The sequence below is a fragment of the Meles meles genome, chromosome X, assembly GCF_922984935.1.
Source record: "Meles meles chromosome X, mMelMel3.1 paternal haplotype, whole genome shotgun sequence".
Classification (NCBI taxonomy): Eukaryota; Metazoa; Chordata; class Mammalia; order Carnivora; family Mustelidae; genus Meles; species Meles meles.
The window spans coordinates 78679801-78698935 of record NC_060087.1 but is presented as its reverse complement, the minus strand read 5'-3'; the positions used below and the strand labels follow the sequence as shown (position 1 = coordinate 78698935).

The following is a 19135-nucleotide window of genomic DNA, read 5'->3' as shown; positions in this document are numbered from 1 at the left end:
CCCCCAAACTACAAGAACTCATACAGCAATTCAGTAACGTGGCAGGATACAAAGTCAATGTACAGAAATCAGTGGCTTTCTTATACACTAACAATGAAAATACAGAAAGGGAAATTAGAGAATTGATTCCATTTACTATAGCACCAAGAACCATAAGATACCTGGGAATAAACCTAACCAAAGAGGTAAAGGATCTGTACTCGAGGAACTACAGAACACTCATGAAAGAAATTGAAGAAGACACAAAAAGATGGAAGACCATTCCATGCTCTTGGATCGGAAGAATAAACATTCTTAAAATGTTTATACTGCCTAGAGCAATCTATACTTTTAATGCCATTCCGATCAAAATTCCACTGGTATTGTTCAAAGAGCTGGAGCATATAATCCTAAAATTTGTATGGAATCAGAACAGACCCTGAATTGCTAAGAAATGTTGAAAAACAAAAACAAAGCTGGCGGCATCACGTTACCTGATTTCAAGCTTTACTACAAAGCTGTGATCACCAAGACAGCATGGTATTGGCATCAAAACAGACACATAGACAGTGGAACAGAGTAGAGAGCCCAGATATGGACCCTCACCACTATGGTCAAATAATCTTTGAGAAAACAGGAAAAAATATACAGTGGAAAAAAGACAGTCTCTTTAAAAACGGTGCTGGGAAAATTGGACAGCTATATGTAGAAGAATGAAACTCGACCATTCTCTTACACCGTACACAAAGATAAACTCAAAATGGATAAAAGACCTCAACATGAGACAGGAATCCATCAGAATTCTAGAGGAGAGCATTGGCAGTAACCTCTTCAATATCAGGCACAGCAACTTCTTTCAAGAAGAAAACAAAAAAGGAAACACAAGCCAAAATGAACTTTTGGGACTTCATCAAGATCAAAAGCTTCTGCACAGCAAAGGAAACAGTCAACAAAACAAAAAGGCAACCCACGGAATGGGAGAAGATATTTGCAAATGACAGTACAGACAAAAGGTTGATATCCAGGATCTATAAAGAATTCCTCAAACTCAACACACACAAAACAGATAATCATATCAAAAAATGGGCAGGAGATATGAACAGACACTTCTCCAATGAAGACATACAAATGGCTATCAGACACATGAAAAAATGTTCATCATCACTCGCCATCAGGGAGATTCAAATTAAAACCACATTGAGATACCACCTGACACCAGTTAGAATGGCCAAAATTAGCAAGATAGAAAACAACATGTGTTGGAAAGGATGTGGAGAAAGGGGAACCCTCTTACACTGTTGGTGGGAATGCAAGTTGGTGCAACCACTTTGGAGAACAGTGTGGAGATTCCTCAAGAAATTAAAAATAGAGCTTCCCTATGACCCTGCAATTGCACTACTGCATATTTACCCCAAAGATACAGATGTAGTGAAAAGAAGGGCCATCTGTACCCCAATGTTTATAGCAGCAATGGCTACGGTCGCCAAACTGTGGAAAGAACCAAGATGTCCTTCAACAGATGCATGGATAAGGAAGCTGTGATCCATATACACGATGGAGTATTATGCCTCATCAGAAAGGATGAATATGCAACTTTTGTAGCAACATGGACAGAACTGGAAGAGATTATGCTGAGTGAAAGAAGTCAAGCAGAGAGTCAATTATTATATGGTTTCACTTATTTGTGAAGCATAACAAATAACATGGAGGACATGGGGAGATGGAGAGGAGAAGGGAGTTGAGGGAAATTGGAAGGGGAGGTGAGCCATGAGAGACTATGGACTCTGAAAAACAACTTGAGGGTTTTGAAAGGGCGGGGGGGGTGGGAGGTTGGGGGAACAAGGTGGTGGGTATTAGGGAGGTCATGTATTGCATGGAGCACCGGGTGTGGTGCAAAAACAATGAATACTGTTACGCTGAAAAGAAATTTAAAAAAAAAAGTATTACTGGTCTCTAAAATTTTACAGATGTCAGTTTATTTCTCAACAGTGAATGCATCTGTCTTTAAAAAGTGAAAGTGACATCAAAATGGTCCCCTTTGCCCCTTGCATCCCTTCACTAATGATATGTAATGGCTGCTGAGCCCACAATAAATGTGTTTTTGTCCAATCCTATCCCCCTCATTTTACAATTCAATCTGATTTCTTAAAAAAAAAAAAAAAAAGATGGGAGTCACAGGGGATGAGCACAAGTTGGTGCTTTGAGGCATTCCCCGACATTGGCCTTCATTTCATACTTCTGCTACAAGCACCTAACTTGACAAAGTACACAGAGTGAGGAGACAATTCTCTTCAGCTCCTCTCCAAAACTGTCCGACAGGAGTCAATAGTGATGCTTTCCAACAGCTACCCTCTAACAATTTTAGATGAAAGTCTGGGGAAGCTTTCTAGCTATTCCTTACATCATCTTATTAAAGAAGGGTGTAAAAATGCATTTGCCTCCGTGGGCCTATTCTCCTCCTTTGGTTCAATTCAATCCAATTTAACAGTTGGCAGTTTAAATAACAGAAGTTACAAGTTGCCATGCACAGACACTTTGCATGCCACTTGAAAGCAAAGGATTCAGAGATGGAAGCAAAAAAGGAAAGAAAAAAAAGCAGCTTCTCTTCTACAAAAGAATGTCTTTAATAACAGCAGCTGGAAAAAGATTGTCTGAGCTTGTGTCCTTCTCCTACTGTTTTATATATAGCAGCTATGATACTTTTCTTCCTAGGCTATATCTACTGACAGGCTATCAAAAGCAAACAACTTTTCCCCTTATATTGCAATAATCATGCACTGCATTTTTAATGCACTCAAAACAAATTTTCTTATTATAACATCACAGTGACAATCCTCACAAAATGCTCAATGTAAAGTGATATATTTGAAATATGATCATCATAAAAGCAGCCTATCCATAATTACAATTTTTAGTTAAATAAAATATTAACATTTTTATTTCATGTTTAGGTTAACATTTGCAATTCATCTTTTTGCAATATTTAAATGGAATTGAATGCATTATGGAAAAACTTTTAAGAAAAGAGCAAACTTTAAAACTTCTTTCTTGAGGAAGTTCCCATCCTCTTTTTTTAAAGATTTTTATCCATTTACCTGACAGACAGAGATCACAAGCAGGCAAAGAGGCAGGCAGAGAGATAGGAAGGGAAGCAGGCTCCCCGCTGAACAGAGAGCCCGACGCAGGGCTCGATCCCAGGACCTGGGATCATGACCTGAGCCAAAGGCAGAGGCCCTAACCCACTGAGCCACCCAGGCACCCTGGAGGTTGCGATCCTTACTGTCCACCAATGACTTTCATCATTTAACATCAGACTTGATGCGAACTGGATGAGCCCATTATTTATTACATGTTAGCTAAGTCTCTATGTCCACCAACTGTGACTTGACTCAATTTTGAACTTACTTAATGATTACTTAGAAAGAATGTTTATTTTTATACAATGTGCTACAATTATAAGGATTAATAGACATAATCCACAAGCTTCTGATACATTCAGATTGTAAATTGGTTAGTGTGAAAGAAGGGAAGGGATCAAATCGGTCACTGCCTTCTGATACATAAAAACTAACTACATATACATTTGTGCATATAAATTAGTAACTTTGGGAGCAATGATGATGTTTATATCTGAAAATGCCAATATTCTACAGGCTAGATCTGAGGGGAGACATTGTTCAGAAAAATAAGTTATTAACAAATATATAAATAAATACCTAAAGTGCCTTCCTATTGACTTATGAGAAACAGCTCTAATTCTGCTTTGCACTCCTTCCTCACCACCTCAGTTTTTGACTCACTGGCTTTAAAGCACTCTAGAGGGGAAGTTAGTTGATATTTTGAACCACATGGTTACCTTACCTAAGCATCTCCAGCTTCAACAGCATTTTTAGATGCACCATTACATTATCTACTCCACGATTTGGTAGTTTGCTCTATCTTTGTCTATCCTAGTTACCATTTTATCATGAACCTGAAGACCACTTATCATTGTATCTTTGCTTTTACTACGCTAAACACTTTCAAACATGTCCATCCCTCATCACAGATTTAAGCAAAAGGGGCACCTGGGTGGCTCAGTTGGTTAAAGTGCCTGCCTTTGGCTCCGGTCATGATCCAAGGGTCATAGGATCGAGCCCCTCATCAGGCTCTCTGCTCAGTGGGGAGCCTGCTTCTCCCTCTCCCTCTGCCTGATGCTCCCCCTGCTCAGATTGCTCTCTTTCTCTCTGTCAAGTAAATAAATAAGAACTTTGAGGAAGTCTAGGAGTTAAGATGGCAGAGAAGTACCAGGCTGAGATGACATCAGGTAGCAGGAGATCAGCTAGTTTGATAGCTTGATAGCAGATGGTTTGATAAACGATAATTTGATAAACTATCATTTATCAAACCATTGAAAACACCTACAAATACAACAGGAGATTGAAGAGAAGAAGAGCAACAATTCTAGAAACAGAAAATCGACCACTTTCTGAAAGGTAGGACCGGCGCAGAAGTGAATCCATAGCGACAGGAAGATAGACCATGGTGGGAGGGTCCTGCTCCCAGCAAGTGGCAGAGCAAAGGAGCACAAAACCAGAACTTTTAAAAGTCTGCTCCACTGAGGGACATCGCTCCAGAGGCTAAACTGGGGTGGAGGCGACGCGGGGACAGTGTAGCCTCAGGTCCCACAGGATCACAGAAGGATTGGGGGTGTCTGAGTGTCACAGAGCTCGCAGGTATTAGAGCAGGGAAGCTGGCTACAGAGACAGAGCCGAGGAGTGAGCTCTCAACTCAGGGTTACACTGAACCATAATCAGTGGCACAGGCCACTGCTCTGTGAGTGGGTCCCCACAAGATCCAGGGAGACCCCCCCGGAAGAGCTCATGGATCTGTGGGGTTCGGAGACTCCAGGCGGAGCTGTGTGCCAGAGACAAGACAGGCTTGGTCATAGCCTGGGTGAGCTTGGAGCACAGCCGGAGGCCAGGGAGATGGGAGTGATTGAGCGCTTTTCTCCAAGCATGGCTGGAGGCCGGGAGACAGGAGTGATTGAGTGCTTTTCTCTGAGGGTTCACAGAGGAGTGGGGTCCTGAGCTCTTGGCTCCCCCGGGCCGGAGACTGGGAGGCTGCCATTTTCATTCCTGTCCTCTGGAACTCTACAGAAAGCATTCAGGGAACAAAAGCTCCCAAAAGCGATCACGATTACTCAGCCTGGCCCCTGGTAAGGGCAGTGCAATTCTGCCTCAGGCAAAGAGACTTGAGAATCACTACAACAGGCCCCTCCCCCAGAAGATCAATAAGAAATCCAGCCAAGACCAAGGAAACTTACCAAGGAGAACAGCAGAATTCCAGAGGAGGAGAAAGCAAAGCATGGAATTCATGGCTTTCTCCCCATGATTCTTTAGTCTTGCAAAGTTAATTTTTTTATTTTATTTTTTTCCTGCTAAATTTTTTTTAACTTATACCCTTTCCTCTTTTAACGTTTTTTAACTAGTTTATCTTAACAATACCTTTCATTAAAAAAATTATCGAAGGGAGGAGTCAAGATGGCGGAGAAGTAGCAGCCTGAGACTACATCAGGTAGCAGGAGATCAGCTCGATAGCTTATCTAAACATTGCAAACACCTACAAATCCAACGGGAGAGCGAAGAGAAGAAGAACAGCAACTCTAGAAACAGAAAATCAACCACTTTCTGAAAGGTAGGACTGGCGGAGAAGTGAATCTAAAACGACGGGAAGATAGACCGCGGGGGGAGGGGCCGGCTCCCGGCAAGCGGCGGAGGAACGGAGCACAAAATCAGGACTTTTAAAAGTCTGTTCCACTGAGGGACATTGCTCCAGGGGCTAAACCGGGGTGAAGCCCACGCGGGACCAGCGTGGCCCCAGGCCCCGCAGGGTCACAGAAGGATCGGGGGTGTCGGAGTGTCGGAGAGCTCGCAGCTATTAGAACGGAGAAGCCGGCTGCCAAGACAGAGCCGAGGACTGAACTCTCAGCTCGGGGTTACCTTGAACTGGTCGCGGGCTGGGTGAGCTCGGAGCGCGGCTAGAGGCTGGGGATACGGGAGTGATTGGGTGCTGTCCTCTGGGGGCGCACTGAGGAGTGGGGCCCCAGGCTCTCGGCTCCTCCGGGCCGGAGACTGGGAGGCCGCCATTTTCATTCCCGTCCTCCGGAACTCTACGGAAAGCGTTCAGGGAACAGAAGCTCCCAAAAGCGAACCCGAGCCGATTACTTAGTCCTGCCGCCGGTAAGGGCGGTGCAATCCCGCCTCGGGCAAAGACACTTGAGAGTCACTACAACAGGCCCCTCCCCCAGAAGATCAACAAAATATCCAGCCAGGACGAAGTTCATCTATCAAGGAGAAAGCAGATTCAATTCCTAAGACAGCAGAGCAATTCCAGAGGAGGAGAAAGCAAAGCACGGAACTCATGGCTTTCTCCCCATGATTCTTTAGTCTTGCGGCTACTTCAATTTTTTTTTTCTTTTTTCAATTTTTTTTTCTTTTTTCTTTTTTCTTCTTCTGCTAAATTTTTTAAAACTTTTACCCTTTTCTTTTTTAACATTTTTTGACTAGTTCATCTAAATATATATATTTTTTCTTTCTTTTTTGTATTTTTTAATTTGTTTTATTTTTTAAATTTTTTTCTTTCTTTTTTTTTTTTCTTTTTTTTTCAGAAGCTGTTTTATCCCCTTTCTCCCCCCCACAATTTGGGGTCTCTTCTCATTTGGTTATAGCGCATTTTTCCGGGGTCTTTGCCACCCTTTTAGTAGTTTATTTGCTCCTTCATATCCTCTTATCTGGACAAAATGACAAGGCGGAAAAAATCACCACAAACAAAAGAACAAGAGACAGTACCGAAGGCTAGGGACCTAATCAACACAGACATGGGTAATATGTCAGATCAAGAGTTCAGAATGACGATTCTGAACATTCTAGCCGGGCTCGAAAAAGGCATGGAAGATATTAGAGAAACCCTCTCTGGAGATATTAAAGCCCTTTCTGGAGAAATTAAAGAACTAAAATCTAACCAAGTTGAAATCAAAAAAGCTATTAATGAGGTGCAATCAAAAATGGAGGCTCTCACTGCTAGGATAAATGAGGCAGAAGAAAGAATTAGTGATATAGAAGACCAAATGACAGAGAATAAGGAAGCCGAGCAAAAGAGGGACAAACAGCTACTGGACCATGAGGGGAGAATTCGAGAGATAAGTGACACCATAAGACGAAACAACATTAGAATAATTGGGATTCCAGAAGAAGAAGAAACAGAGAGGGGAGCAGAAGGTCTATTGGAGAGAATCATTGGAGAGAATTTCCCTAATATGGCAAAGGGAACAAGCATCAAAATCCAGGAGATGCAGAGAACCCCCCTCAAAGTCAACAAGAATAGGTCCACACCCCGTCACCTAATAGTAAAATTTACAAGTCTTAGTGACAAAGACAAAATCCTGAAAGCAGCCCGAGAAAAGAAGTCTGTAACATACAATGGTAAAAATATTAGATTGGCGGCAGACTTATCCACAGAGACCTGGCAGGCCAGAAAGAGCTGGCATGATATATTCAGAGCACTCAACAAGAAAAACATGCAGCCAAGAATACTCTATCCAGCTAGGCTATCATTGAAAATAGAAGGAGAGATCAAAAGCTTCCAGGACAAACAAAAACTGAAAGAATTTGCAAACACCAAACCAGCTCTACAGGAAATATTGAAAGGGGTCCTCTAAGCAAAGAGAGAGCCTAAAAGTAGTAGATCAGAAAGGTACAGAGACAATATACAGTAACAGTCACCTTACAGGCTAATAATGGCACTAAATTCATATCTCTCAATAGTTACCCTGAATGTTAATGGGCTAAATGCCCCAATCAAAAGACACAGGGTATCAGAATGGATAAAAAAACAAAACCCATCAGTATGTTGCCTACAAGAAACTCATTTTAGACGCGAAGACACCTTCAGATTTAAAGTGAGGGGGTGGAAAACAATTTACCATGCTAATGGGCATCAGAAGAAAGCTGGAGTGGCAATCCTTATATCAGATCAATTAGATTTTAAGCCAAAGACTATAATAAGAGATGAGGAAGGACACTATATCCTACTCAAAGGGTCTGTCCAACAAGAAGATCTAACCATTTTAAATATCTATGCCCCTAACGTGGGAGCAGCCAACTATATCAACCAATTAATAACAAAATCAAAGAAACACATCAATAATAATACAATAATAGTAGGGGACTTGAACACTCCCCTCACTGAAATGGACAGATCATCCAAGCAAAAGATCAACAAGGAAATAAAGGCCTTAAATGACACACTGGACCAGATGGACATCACAGATATATTCAGAACATTTCATCCCAAAGCAACAGAATACACATTCTTCTCTAGTGCACATGGAACCTTCTCCAGAATAGATCACATCCTGGGTCACAAATCAGGTCTCAACCGGTATCAAAAGATTAGGATCATTCCCTGCATATTTTCAGACCACAATGCTCTGAAGCTAGAACTCAATCACAAGAGGAAAGCTGGAAAGAACCCAAATACATGGAGACTAAACAGCATCCTTCTAAAGAATGAATGGGTTAACCAGGAAATTAAAGAAGAATTGAAAAAATTCATGGAAACAAATGAGAATGAAAACACAACAGTTCAAAATCTGTGGGACACAGCAAAGGCAGTCCTGAGAGGAAAATATATAGCGGTACAAGCCTTTCTCAAGAAACAAGAAAGGTCTCAAGTACACAACCTGACCCTACACGTAAAGGAGCTGGAGAAAGAACAAGAAAGAAACCCTAAACCCAGCAGGAGAAGAGAAATCATAAAGATCAGAGCAGAAATCAACGAAATAGAAACCAAAAAAACAATAGAAAAAATCAATGAAACTAGGAGCTGGTTCTTTGAAAGAATCAATAAGATTGATAAACCCCTGGCCAGACTCATCAAAAAGAAAAGAGAAAGGACCCAAATCAATAAAATCATGAATGAAAGAGGAGAGATCACAACTAACACCAAAGAAATACAGACAATTATAAGAACATACTATGAGCAACTCTACGCCAACAAATTGGACAATCTGGAAGAAATGGATGCATTCCTAGAGACATATAAACTACCACAACTGAACCAGGAAGAAATAGAAAACCTGAACAGGCCCATAACCAGTAAGGAGATTGAAACAGTCATCAAAAATCTCCAAACAAACAAAAGCCCAGGGCCAGACGGCTTCCCAGGGGAATTCTACCAAACATTTAAAGAAGAACTCATTCCTATTCTCCTGAAACTGTTCCAAAAAATAGAAATGGAAGGAAAACTTCCAAACTCATTTTATGAGGCCAGCATCACCTTGATCCCAAAACCAGACAAGGATCCCACCAAAAAAGAGAACTACAGACCAATATCCTTGATGAACACAGACGCAAAAATTCTCGCCAAAATACTAGCCAATAGGATTCAACAGTACATTAAAAGGATTATTCACCACGATCAAGTGGGATTTATTCCAGGGCTGCAGGGTTGGTTCAACATCCGCAAATCAATCAATGTGATACAACACATTAATAAAAGAAAGAACAAGAACCATATGATACTCTCAATAGATGCTGAAAAAGCATTTGACAAAGTACAGCATCCCTTCCTGATCAAAACTCTTCAAAGTGTGGGGATAGAGGGCACATACCTCAATATTATCAAAGCCATCTATGAAAAACCCACCGCAAATATCATTCTCAATGGAGAAAAACTGAAAGCTTTTCCGTTAAGGTCAGGAACACGGCAGGGATGTCCATTATCACCACTGCTATTCAACATAGTATTAGAAGTCCTAGCCTCAGCAATCAGACAACAAAAAGAAATTAAAGGCATCCAAATTGGTAAAGAAGAAGTCAAACTATCACTCTTCGCAGATGATATGATACTATATGTGGAAAACCCAAAAGACTCCACTCCAAAACTGCTAGAACTTGTTCAGGAATTCAGTAAAGTGTCAGGATATAAAATCAATGCACAGAAATCAGTTGCATTTCTGTACACCAACAACAAGACTGAAGAAAGAGAAATTAAGGAGTCAATCCCATTTACAATTGTACCCAAAACTATAAGATACCTAGGAATAAACCTAACCAAAGAGACTAAGAATCTATACACAGAAAATTATAAAGTACTCATGAAAGAAATTGAGGAAGACACAAAAAAATGGAAAAATGTTCCATGCTCCTGGATTGGAAGAATAAATATTGTGAAAATGTCTATGCTACCTAAAGCAATCTACACATTTAATGCAATCCCTATCAAAATACCATCCATTTTTTTCAAAGAAATGGAACAAATAATCCTAAAATTTATATGGAACCAGAAAAGACCTCGAATAGCCAAAGGAATATTGAAGAACAAAGCCAAAGTTGGTGGCATCACAATTCCGGACTTCAAGCTCTATTACAAAGCTGTCATCATCAAGACAGCATGGTACTGGCACAAAAACAGACACATAGACCAGTGGAACAGAATAGAGAGCCCAGAAATCGACCCTCAACTCTATGGTCAACTAATCTTCGACAAAGCAGGAAAGAATGTCCAATGGAAAAAAGACAGCCTCTTCAATAAATGGTGCTGGGAAAATTGGACAGCCACATGCAGAAAAATGAAATTGGACCACTTCCTTACACCACACACAAAAATAGACTCCAAATGGATGAAGGACCTCAATGTGAGAAAGGAATCCATCAAAATCCTTGAGGAGAATGCAGGCAGCAACCTCTTCGACCTCAGCCGTAGCAACATCTTCCTAGGAACAATGGCAAAGGCAAGGGAAGCAAGGGCAAAAATGAACTGTTGGGATTTCATCAAGATCAAAAGCTTTTGCACAGCAAAGGAAACAGTTCACAAAACCAAAAGACAACTGACAGAATGGGAGAAGATATTTGCAAACGACATATCAGATAAAGGGCTAGTATCCAAAATCTATAAGGAACTTAGCAAACTCAACACCCAAAGAACAAACAATCCAATCAAGAAATGGGCAGAGGACATGAACAGACATTTCTGCAGGGAAGACATCCGGATGGCCGACAGATACATGAGGGGGTGCTCCACGTCACTCGGCATCAGGGAAATACAAATCAAAACCACAATGAGATATCACCTCACACCAGTCAGAATGGCTAAAATTAACAAGTCAGGAAATGACAGATGCTGGAGAGGATGTGGAGAAAGGGGAACCCTCCTCCACTGTTGGTGGGAATGCAAGCTGGTGCAACCACTCTGGAAAACAGCATGGAGGTTCCTCAAAATGTTGAAAATAGAACTACCCTATGACCCAGCAATTGCACTACTGGGTATTTACCCTAAAGATACAAACATAGTGATCCGAAGGGGCACGTGTACCCGAATGTTTATAGCAGCAATGTCTACAATAGCCAGACTATGGAAAGAACCTAGATGTCCATCAACAGATGAATGGATCAAGAAGATGTAGTATATATACACAATGGAATACTATGCAGCCATCAAAAGAAATGAAATCATGCCATTTGCGACGACGTGGATGGAACTAGAGCGTATCATGCTTAGTGAAATAAGTCAATCGGAGAAAGACAACTATCATATGATCTCCCTGATATGAGGACATGGAGAAGCAACATGGGGGGGTAGGAGATAGGAGAAGAATAAATGAAACAAGATGGGATTGGGAGGGAGACAAACCATAAATGACTCTTAATCTCACAAAACAAACTGGGGGTTGCTGCGGGGAGGTGGGATTGGGGGAGGGGGAGCGGGCTATGGACATTGGGGAGGGGAAGCGAACCATAAGAGACTATGGACTCTGAAAAACAACCTGAGGGTTTTGAAGGGTCAGGGGTGGGAGGTTGGGGCAACCTGAGGGTTTTGAAGGGTCAGGGGTGGGAGGTTGGGGGAACAGGTGGTGGGTAATGGGGAGGGCACGTTTTGCATGGAGCACTGGGTGTTGTGCAAAAAGAATGAATACTGTTACGCTGAAAAAATAAATAAAATGAGAAAAAAAAAATTATCTTTTTTGAAACTTCATTATAATCATATTTTATCCTTCATTGTATCTAACTTTATTTTTTTGTATACACATAGGGTTTTTTCTTCTAAAAACTTTGGGGTACAACTTCTTCTACTAGATCAAAATACACCCTAAATCTAACATCGGGCTTGTTCTAGTATCCAGCCCAAGCAATTCTCTCCACATTCTATTTCTTTATTCTCCCAACCCACTTACCTTATCAACTTTTTTAGAAATTAAAAAAAAATTTTTTCATCTTTATACTCATATTCCATCCCTTCATTGTGTTTACCCTTATATACATTTTCATTCTTTAAAATTTGGGGAGGTAGTTTCTTCTAAGAGACCAAAATACTCCCCAAATTAAGTAGGGGACCCTGTTCTAGTCACCAATCTAATATATGTTTTTTTTTCTTTTTTATATTTTTCTTTGTTTTCTTTTTAAAAATTTTTTTTCTGAACTTCTTTTTACCCCCTTTCTTCCCCTCCCCCACGATTTGGGGTCTCTTCTGATTTGGTTAAAGCACATTTTCCTGGTGTCTTTGCCGCCCCTTTAGTATTTTATTTGCTCCTTCATATATCCTTATCTGGACAAAATGACAAGGCGGAAAATCTCACCACAAAAAAAAAGAACAAGAGGCAGTACTGAAGGCTAGGGACCTAATCAATATGGACAAGGGTAATATGTCAGATCTAGAGTTCAGAATGACGATTCTCAAGGTTCTAGCTGGGCTCGAAAAAGGCATGGAAGAAATTAGAGAAACACTGTCTGGAGAAACAAAAGCCCATTCTGGATAAAAGAACTAAAATCTAATCAAGTTGAAATTTTAAAAAGCTATTAATGAAGTGCAATAAAAAATGGAGGCTCTTACTGCTAGGATAAATGAGGCAGAAGAAAGAATTAGTGATATAGAAGACCAAATGACAGAGAATAAAGAAGCTGAGCAAAAGAGAGACAAACAACTACTGGACCACGAGGGGAGAATTCAAGAGATAAGAGATACCATAAGATGAAACAACATTAAAATAAATGGGATTCCAGAAGAAGAAAAAAGAGAGAGGGGAGCAGAAGGTATATTGGAGAGAATTATTGAGAGAATTTCCCTAATATGGCAAAGGGAAAAAGCATCAAAATCCAGGAGGTGCAGAGAACCCCCCTCAAAATCAGTAAGAATAGGTCCACACCCTGTCACCTAAAGTAAAATTTACAAGTCTTAGCAACAAAGAGAAAATCCTGAAAGCAGCCCGGGAAAAGAAGTCTGTTAACATACAATGGTAAAAATATGAGATTGGCCCCCGGCATCAGGGAAATACAAATAAAAACCACAATGAGATATCACCTCACACCAGTCAGAATGGCTAAAATTAACAAGTCAGGAAATGACAGATGCTGGCAAGAATGCAGAGAAAGGGGAACCCTTCTACACTGTTGGTGGGAATGCAAGCTGGTGCAACCACTCTGGAAAACAGCATGGAGGTTCCTCAAAATATTGAAAATAGAACTACCCTATGACCCAGCAATTGCACTACCCTAAAGATACAAACGTAGTGATCTGAAGGGGCATGTGCACCCGAATGTTTATAGCAGCAATGTCCACAATAGCTAAACTATGGAAAGAACCTAGATGTCCATCAAGAGATGAATGGATAAAGAAGAGGGGGTATATATATACAATAGAATACTATGCAGCCATGAAAAGAAATGAAATCTTGCCATTTGCGACAACGTGGATGGAACTAGAGGGTATTATGCTTAGCAAAATAAGTCAATCGGAGTAAGACAACAATCATATGGTCTCCCTGATATGAGGAAGTAGAGATGCAACATGGGGGGTTTGGGGGGCAGGAAAATAATAAATGAAACAAGATGGGATTGGGACGGAGACAAACCATAAGAGACTCTTAATGTCACAAAACAAACTGAGGGTGGCCAGGGGGAGGGGGGTAGGGAGAGGGTGGTGGGGTTATGGACACTGGGGAGGGTATATGCTATGGTGAGTGCTGTGAAGTGTGTAAACCTGGCAATTCACAGACCTCTACCTCTGGGGCTAATAATACATTATATGTTTATTAAAAAAAATAAAAATGTTTTTGAAAGAATCAAAAAATGAATAAATAAATAAAATCTTTTAGAAAAAGATTCAAGCAAAAAGGAGTTTTTGATACCACGTGAATTCTTGATTCATGCAGGTCACTAAAGTGTATGTGTGTGTTTTTTTGTTTTTTGTTTTTTATATACTGTTTTTAAAAACAACCTCACGAACTTGTATAATAGTTTGGGGATAATCACTAGAACATGGAATTCTAGAGCTGGAAGGGAATTTATGGATTAAATGAAGATTAACCTCTCATTTTATAGATGATGATATCAACTTAGAGAAGAGAATTAACTTATCGTAAATACTCTGCACAATGAAGATATGGAGCTAAAAAGCTAACAGTAGGGAAAGGGATGTAAGATAATGAACCATATAATCATAATTATTCTACCATTCATTTATTGGATAATACAAAATGACACTTTTATAAAATATGTAATCATGAAGAAAGATATTATGACAGATCTTCTGATGATCTTGTATGATAACCACTCTAAAGAAAGTAATTAGGGAGTAACAGTAAGTTTAAAACTTTGTAATTTTGTAGCACAACATTCAGTATTTCAGTTCTCTGGTAAGGAAAAGTCCATTGGATCCTAGATATAAATCTGATAATGGCAATGTTTTATATATTTATTTTATATATATGTGTGTGTGTATATATATACATATATATGTATATATGTAAATAAATTTATATATATCCTATATATTCTATAATTTGCATTTTGATGGCCCTAAAACATATTTATATCATGTATTGCCCACAAAGTCCTTAAAGTACACATTTATAGAAAAACCTGAGAAGAAAAGAACAAAGTTGTCTGGGCTAGTGTCTTGGTCAGATACACTTTGGGATGGGTACACACAAACATACGTAAATATATCTACATATGTATATATATGTTTGGCACCACATCTTTATTAAAAAGGCACTAGATAATCTGTATAGTTTAGACTGAAAAGTTGAAAGCTCATCTACTTGCAAATTTAAGTTAGAAAAGTCACTGCACTGCCCTCTCTGGCAATTTCAACATGTTCCACATTGCTGATGAAAGGAGCTCAGAGCTCCTGGTATCACGTTAATGTTACTGTCATTGCTTTTATCAATTTTTATCAATGTTACTTACATAGAATATGTGTTTTAGTATTTCAGATACTGTTTGTATGGTCTTGCTGTGAGCTGGGTATTTCAATTTAGGTTGAATGGTGATAAAATATAATTCAAAGCCCACTGTTAGGTGAACAAGTTAAAGGAGAAGTTTGTTTCACAGTCTCTATTTCCAATTATTCTCTGGAATCTGAGTGAGTTGTACATTATCAACAGAAGTATTTAGAATTCAACTAGAAAGCAATACCTTTTTTGCAAGCATTCTTTATGTCACTTACTTTTGTAAGTGTTACTGTTTTAAAATGCTGTTCCTTTCACTGATTTTAACTCAAATTATTTTTCTGTACAACCACCTTCTCATCAAGGTTTTTTACTCCTGTGAGCCATAAACATAGTGTGACTAAGAGCAAAAGGAGATAGAAGTCTGTGTACACATGGTTTACGTATATGAATCTCATTACATTATAGTCACATTTCCTATTTCTATAATATTTACCTTTTCTCCAAGACTCTTCCTTTTTTAGTCAAACAAGACAGTTTTTCAATTCATCTATGTGCTTCATACATACCCCCTTTCACCCACCTTAAAATGTGGGCTATCATCTCATGTACATTTCCAATCTGAGTAACATTCCGGCAGTCATATAGATGCTAGTATTGCAATCACTCCAATATGGCCTTAATAATATTATATGACGGGTCAGAAAACATCCTCATAGTTAGTATACTTTATTTTATGGTCCTATTTAGTCCTTATAGCTTGTTATTTATGGTTTCCCACACCTTTTCAAAAGTTTCCTTGTTTGCCTTATGCGCTATATTATGTAATGCTATGTTAATTTTGTACTGTAATTAGTCAGCATGTCAAGATCATATACCAATTTAAATAAAACGTTAAATTTTTTTATCAGCTTATAAGTTTTATTTAATTGAAATCATTAAGTACATAATCTTGCTTCATGTTTGGATTCCACTTAAATTGCTTACATAATTTTGAATTGCTTTGTAGCAAATTTTCTATATTCCCTTGTAATAATTTTTATAGCAACAGTATACATTAAATAAGGAAAAATAGCACACTTTAAAAAAAGTTTTTTTAAAATATGCAGCTTTCTAAAAAATTATTGTATATGTTAAAAACTATACTATAAGCCATAACACACAGTGTGCCTTCTTTTCCTTGGGAACTTGCCCCATGAAAAACACCATGGCAGAAAATAGCAATGTCCTAGGATCTGAAGAGAACTGCTTGCTGAACTGATGCCTAGTTTTTGTCAAACAAGGATAGGGATATTTCAGACCTCACATGGTTACTGTTAAGATCAAATAAAATCTTCTCTGTAGAATGCCAGGGAACATGTGCCACATAGTAGGCATTCAATTCATCCAGTGTTAGCTGTTTATAAATCTGGACCTTACTGTGTATGCCAATCTGGGGGAAGGGAGAACAAATATCAACTGACAGGTAAAGTTCAAGAATGACATACTGAGTATTCAGAAAAAGGTAGAGAACATAAGCAATAATAAGCTTACACTTTGTGTATTTATATAGTGGGGGCAAATAATTTATACTGAGGAAAGATTTAAAATGCAGCTTGTCAGGATTTACGAGGAAAAAAGATTTCCTCTTTTCTCATTACGATAATAAACAGTGATCAAAAAATGCCTCATCAGACTTATGGAAGATAATGAAGGGAAGTAAAACTTCAATTACATCCCTGATTTATAGATAATGTTGCAACATCTCAAACACTGAACATCATATTTTACCACAATCTATTTGCAAAGATGTGTGTATGTATATGTGTTTTAGAGGTATGATGGGGAATCATTTTTCATTTCATTCTTTTCAAATTAGAATGCAGTTAAATAACTCTTCCAGAAAGAAAATGCTAATGAACAGAAACAACATTCCTTCAAATTCTCTTCTAATATGTCTCAACATTAAAGATATATAATCAGTGTTTATATACTCTCTTGTGATCTAATTCTTTCTCTTAACATTGTTTTGTGTATACATTTCCATGAATTGTCATGCAATGGAACCACCATCAAACATTACCTGTTTCCCTACAGCTCTTCTAATACCTCATGTTGTGCTTAGACATTCTAATAGATATATATTTCTACCCTAATATTATTTTATCTTTGAGAGAGAGCAAGAAAGAGTGCATATGACTGGGCAGGGTGGAAGGAGTAGAGAGAGGGGGAGAGAGAGAGAGAATCTTAAGCAGGCTCCACACCCAGCACCGAGCCTGACATGGGGCTTGAACCCAGGCCCCTGAGATCATCACCCAACCCAAAATCAAGAGTTGGACACTTAACCAACTGAGTCACCCAGGTACTCCTCTACCTTACTGTTATTTTCATTTGAGTTTCTTTACTTGATGGTGGAAGTGTGTTTTTCCCTGTGGTGACGTACTGTGTATGTTCTTTCCCTGCAGACTTCCTCTCTTCACCTCTTTCTTTCCTTATGTGAACTGCCTTCTGAACCATGTCCACAATCCCCTTACACATTATGTATAATATCAATATGGCCAAATTTGTTGATTACACCACCAAAACTGTACAACTAAATGGTATAGCTATACACCTTATCATTGCCACTTCAATGCTTTGAAATCCAATATCCAAATGGCCTCCAATTCCTCTGATAAGTCTCTAAAATTTTTCTCAATATATTCTTCTCTCCCAGATGACTCTGGTCTTTTCACAGTTTTATTTATTTTTAATTGTTTTTTAAATTATATTTGTAGTAAGAATTACTATCAAACTCCCTTCATTGGGCCAGAGACCCTTGTGGTGTTAATGAAAGACCTGTTCCTCATATAGCACACTACCTACACTTGTGGGTTCATCAGCCAGCCAGTAGCCTCAGCTCTAAGTTCTAAGGATATGCAGCCACAGCTGGTTTTTACAGTCTAGCCTAACCTCATTCACAGCCCAGTATTATATCCCCATTGTTCCCAGGAATTCTTTATTACATCTAAGTGGACTACTCATTGTTCCTGAATAATTCTTCTTGCTTTTCTTCTACCAGACCTCTGTTCATGTCATTTCATCTTCCTTATTAGGCTCTGGTCCCCTTTTTCACTACTTTACTCCAAATGCCTATCTTCCACATCCTTTACACTTCACCTCAAATATGAATGACTTCCTAAAGCTTTTTCTGATATTCCTCAACTGAATATGGCTTCACCTATCTAAGAACCCCAGAGCAGTCTGTAGCTTCTTTACTTTCCCAGGTAAGAATTACTTGTTTGTTTTATTCCCTTGGAATAGTTTGTAAACTATTGAGGACAGAGGCTGCAACTCATATTTTTCTGCAAATGCTTTGCACATAGTAGGTGTTCAATATTTTTTTCTTGAATTAAATACTCTCCAAAGTATGAAAACTCTTATGACACCAAGAACATTGTCTCATACATGTTTGGATCATCCTAGCACTTAACACATATATGGAATGTATTTTCCTATTTTCTTATAAAAATAGGAAAACATGAATGCTCTCAAGGTTATGTAATTGGATATAATTGTCAAGAAAATATATATTCCTATCTTCCTAAATATAAGGCATGTCTCCCCACTTATTATGTCTGAGGAAAAAAGGCGATAATCTTATAGTCAAGTACTTATAAATTCTTTGATTATAAGGGGCCTTCTCTAAATTATTTTATTTTAAACATTAAAGTACTCTCTAAAGGACACAGTCTGGGGCCTCGATTAATGTGAGTTTTAGGTGATTACAGAGGCAAATTTACAGAATTGGAGTGGGAGTTAAAAACTATGAAATGTAACATAGATCTAAGGATTATTTACAGGGTGTGACTTCACAGTATTAACTGTTTGATATCATTGTAAAAAAGACTTTGAAAGATCAGTTAAAATTGCAATATAGTAAGTACCTTGAGAAGATAAAAAATAAAACATTTAGAATGAATGGAATAA

General features: G+C 38.8%; 1 protein-coding gene and 1 non-coding gene across 4 annotated transcripts in view; both read right to left on the bottom strand.

Annotated features, from left to right (window-relative positions):
- DIAPH2 (diaphanous related formin 2) overlaps nt 1–19135 on the bottom strand; it is a 1125504-nt gene that overhangs the window by 34179 nt on the left and 1072190 nt on the right. The window lies entirely within an intron of this gene.
- Nucleotides 17936–18089, bottom strand: LOC123935704. The gene has a single exon (XR_006816981.1). It is a non-coding gene; the product is annotated as a small nucleolar RNA SNORA62/SNORA6 family (small nucleolar RNA).